The 4,322-nt window shown below is 35.1% G+C and overlaps 1 non-coding gene across 1 annotated transcript; it reads left to right on the forward strand.

Annotated features, from left to right (window-relative positions):
- Positions 1–607: 607 nt before the first annotated feature.
- Positions 608–711, forward strand: LOC148579944 (small nucleolar RNA R71). Its single transcript, XR_015897941.1, has one exon. It is a non-coding gene; the product is annotated as a small nucleolar RNA R71 (small nucleolar RNA).
- Positions 712–4,322: the final 3,611 nt, after the last annotated feature.

The following is a 4,322-nucleotide window of genomic DNA, read 5'->3' on the forward strand; positions in this document are numbered from 1 at the left end:
AGTGGCCTTAGACAGATCAGAGACTAGGTTTGCTAAATTAGAAGTATTTTGTTCAGAGTTCTCTGTCTGTTGCTGAGTGGATGATGGAAAAGGTTTATTATTGTTAAACCTGTTTCTTCCACCATTATTAAAGCCTTGTTGAGGCTTTTGATCCTTCCATGAGAAATTTGGGTGATTTCTCCATGATGAGTTATAGGTGTTTCCATAAGGTTCACCTAAATAATTCACCTCTGCTATTGCAGGGTTTTTAGGATCATAAGCTTCTTCTGCATAAGAAGCCTCTTGAGTACTGTTGGATGCAGCTTGCATTCCATTCAGACTCTGAGAAATCATATTGACTTGCTGAGTCAATATTTTGTTCTGAGCCAATATGGCATTCAGAGTGTCAATCTCAAGAACTTCCTTCTTCATAGGCGTCCCATTATTCACAGGATTCCTTTCAGAAGTGTACATGAATTGGTTATTTACAACCATGTCAATGAGTTCTTGAGCTTCTGCAGGCGTTTTCTTTAGGTGAATGGATCCACCTGCAGAAGTATCCAATGACATCTTTGATAACTCAGATAAACCATCATAGAATATATCCAGGATGGTCCACTCTGAAAGCATGTCAGAAGGACACTTTTTGGTTAGTCCTTTGTATCTCTCCCAAGCTTCATAGAGGGATTCACCTTTTTTCTGTCTGAAGGTTTGAACATCCACTCTGAGCTTGCTCAGCTTTTGAGGAGGAAAGAACTTGGCTAAGAAAGCCTTGACCAGCTTATCCCAAGAGTTCAGGCTATCATTGGGTTGAGAATCCAACCACACTCTAGCTCTGTCTCTTACAGCAAAAGGGAAAAGCATGAGCCTGTAGACTTCAGGATCTACTTCATTAGTCTTAACAGTATCACATATCTGCAAGAATTCAGTTAAGAACTGAAAATGATCTTCAGATGAAAGTCCATGAAACTTGCAGTTCTGCTGCATCAGAGAAACTAATTGAGGTTTCAGCTCAAAGTTGTTTGCTCCAATGGCAGGAATGGAGATGCTTCTTCCATGTAAATTGGTATTAGGTGCAGTAAAGTCACCAAGCATTCTCCTTGCATTATTATTATTTTCGGTTGCCATCTCCTCTTCCTGTTCAAAAATTTCTGAAAGGTTATCTTTGGATTGTTGTAATTTAGCTTCTCTTAATTTTCTCTTCAGAGTCCTTTCAGGTTCTGGATCTGCTTCAACAAGAATGTTCTTGTCCTTGCTCCTGCTCATATGACAAAGAAGAGGGCACAGAAAAAATAATAATAATAATATGGATCCTTTATACCACAGTATAGGGATTCCTTTGTGAGTGGAAGAAAAGAGGGAGACAAAGAATGTAATGTAATGGAAGAAACACAACTGTGAGGAGGGTTGAGATGTGAGATGAGATGTTAGTAGATGAATAAATAAATAGAATAAGATGGGAGAGGGAGAATTTTTGAAAATAATTTTTGAAAAAGGGTTAGTGATTTTCGAAAATAGTTTTTGAAAAAGGTTAGTAATTTTCGAAAAATTTTGAAATCAAAAATAAAAATAATTAGTTAATTAAAAAGAAATTTTTGAAAAAGAGGGAAGATATTTTCGAAAATTAGAGAGAGAGAGTTAGTTAGGTAGTTTTGAAAAAGTTAGAAAACAAATAAAAAGTTAGTTAGTTAGTTGAAACAAATTTTGAAAAGATAAGAGGTTAGGAAGTTAGAAAAGATATTTTGAAATCAAATTTTTGAAAAAGATACGATAAGAAGATATTTTGAAAAGATATGATTGAAATTAGTTTTTGAAAAAGATTTGATTTTTAAAATCTCAATTAATGACTTGGTTCACAAGAAATCACAAGATATGATTCTAGAACTTAAAGTTTGAATCTTTCTTAACAAGTAAGTAACAAACTTGAAATTTTTGAATCAAAACATTAATTGATTATGTTATTTTCGAAAATTTGATATAAAAATAAGAAAAAGATTTTTGAAAAATATTTTTGGAATTTTCAAAAATAACTAAAAAATGAAAAAGATTTTATTTTTAAAAAAGATTTTGAAAAAGATAAGATTTTCAAATTGAAAATTTGATTTGACTCATGAAAACAACTTGATTTTAAAAATTTTTGAAAAAGTCAATCCAAATTTTCGAATTTGATGAGAGAAAAAGGGAAAGATATTTTTTTGAATTTTTTATTTTTTATTTTTGAATTTTTATGATGAGGGAGAAAAACATGAAAATTATGCAATGCATGAGAATTTTAGATCAAAACATGTGATGCATGCAAGAATGCTATGAATGTCAAGATGAACACCAAGAACACTATGAAGATCATGATGAACATCAAGAACATATTTTTGAAAAATTTTTGATGCAAAGAAAACATGCAAGACACCAAACTTAGAATTCTTTAATGCTTAGACACTAAGAATTCAAGAATGCATATGAAAAACAACATTCAACACAAAACAAAAAATCATCAAGATCAAACAAGAAGACTCACCAAGAACAACTTGAAGATCATGAAGAACACTATGAATGCATGAAATTTTCGAAAAATGCAAGATGCATATGCAAGTGACACCAAACTTATAACATGACTCAAGACTCAAATAAGAACAAAAAATATTTTTGATTTTTTTATGATTTTATGATTTTTTTGGTTTTTTCGAAAATTATTTAGTAAAAGAAAAATAAGGATTCTAAAATTTTTAATATGAATTCCAGGAATCTTGCATTCTTAGTCTAAAGCTTCAGTCCAGGAATTAGACATGGCTCACTAGCCAGCCAAGCTTTCAATGAAAGCTCCGGTCCAAAACACTAGACATGGCCAATGGCCAGCCAAGCTTTAGCATGTAAATCAGGAACAGCAGCAGGTGGATTAACAACAACTAGCTTGCTCTTGATAACAAATTGCTGCCTCAGTCCAAATAAATTTAGACATGGCTTTACAGCCAGCCAGGCTTCGCATGCTTCGTGAAACACTAGAATTCATTCTTAAAAATTCTGAAGAAAAATATATTTTTGAAAACAATTTTTTTTTTCGAAAATAGGTGAGAAAATTTTGAAATATTTTTGAAAAATTTTTGAAAAGAAAACAAAAAGAAGATTACCTAATCTGAGCAACAAGATGAACCGTCAGTTGTCCAAACTCGAACAATCCCCGGCAACGGCGCCAAAAACTTGGTATGCAAAATTGCTACTCGGGTTGTGAATTGTTGTTCGAAATTGATTCCCTGGCAATGGCACCAAAAACGGATGCACAGGACCATGGTCTAAACATATCTTCACAACTTCGCATAACTAACCAGCAAGTGCACTCGGTCGTCCAAGTAATACCTTATGTGAGTAAGGTTCGAATCCCACGGAGATTGTCGGTATGAAGCAAGCTATGGTCACCTTGTAAATCTGAGTCAGGCGGATATAAAACAGTAATGGATTTTTGAAAATAAATAATAGAATAGGGATAGAGGTACTTATGTAAATCATTGGTAGGAATTTCAGATAAGCGAATGGAGATGCTTTTCGTTCCTCTGAACCTCTGCTTTCCTGCTATCTTCATCCAATCAGTCTTGCTCCTTTCCATGGCTGGCTTTATGTGATACATCACCATTGTCAACGGCTACTTTCAGTCATCTCTCGGGAAAATGATCCAATGCCCTGTCGCGGCACAGCTAATCGTCTGGAGGCATCACCCTTGTCAATGGCTTCATCTTATCCTCTCAGTGAAAATGATCAACGCACCCTGTCACGGCACGGCTATTCATCTGTCGGTTCTCGATCATGCTGGAATAGGATTTACTATCCTTTTGCGTCTGTCACTACGCCCGGCAATCGCGAGTTTGAAGCTCGTCACAGTCATTCAATCATTAAATCCTACTCGGAATACCACAGACAAGGTTTAGACCTTCCGGATTCTCTTGAATGCCGCCATCATTCTAGCTTACGCCACGAAGATTCTGATTAGGAGATCTAAGAGATACTCATTCAGTCTAAGGTAGAACGGAAGTGGTTGTCAGGCACGCGTTCATAGGGAATGATAATGATTGTCACGTTCATCACATTCAGATTGAAGTACGAATGAATATCTTAGAAGCGAAACAAGATGAATTGAATAGAAAATAGTAGTACTTTGCATTAATTTTTGAGGAACAGCAGAGCTCCACACCTTAATCTATGGAGTGTAGAAACTCTACCGTTAAAAATACATAAGTGAAGGTCCAGGCATGGCCGAATGGCCAGCCCCTCTGATCTAAGAACCAGGCGTCCAAAGATGGTCAAAAGGACCTCCAATACAATAGTAAAAGGTCCTATTTATAATAAACTAGCTA

This window comes from Arachis ipaensis, chromosome B10 (genome assembly GCF_059453495.1).
Source record: "Arachis ipaensis isolate K30076 ecotype BB chromosome B10, ASM5945349v1, whole genome shotgun sequence".
Taxonomy (NCBI): domain Eukaryota; kingdom Viridiplantae; phylum Streptophyta; class Magnoliopsida; order Fabales; family Fabaceae; genus Arachis; species Arachis ipaensis.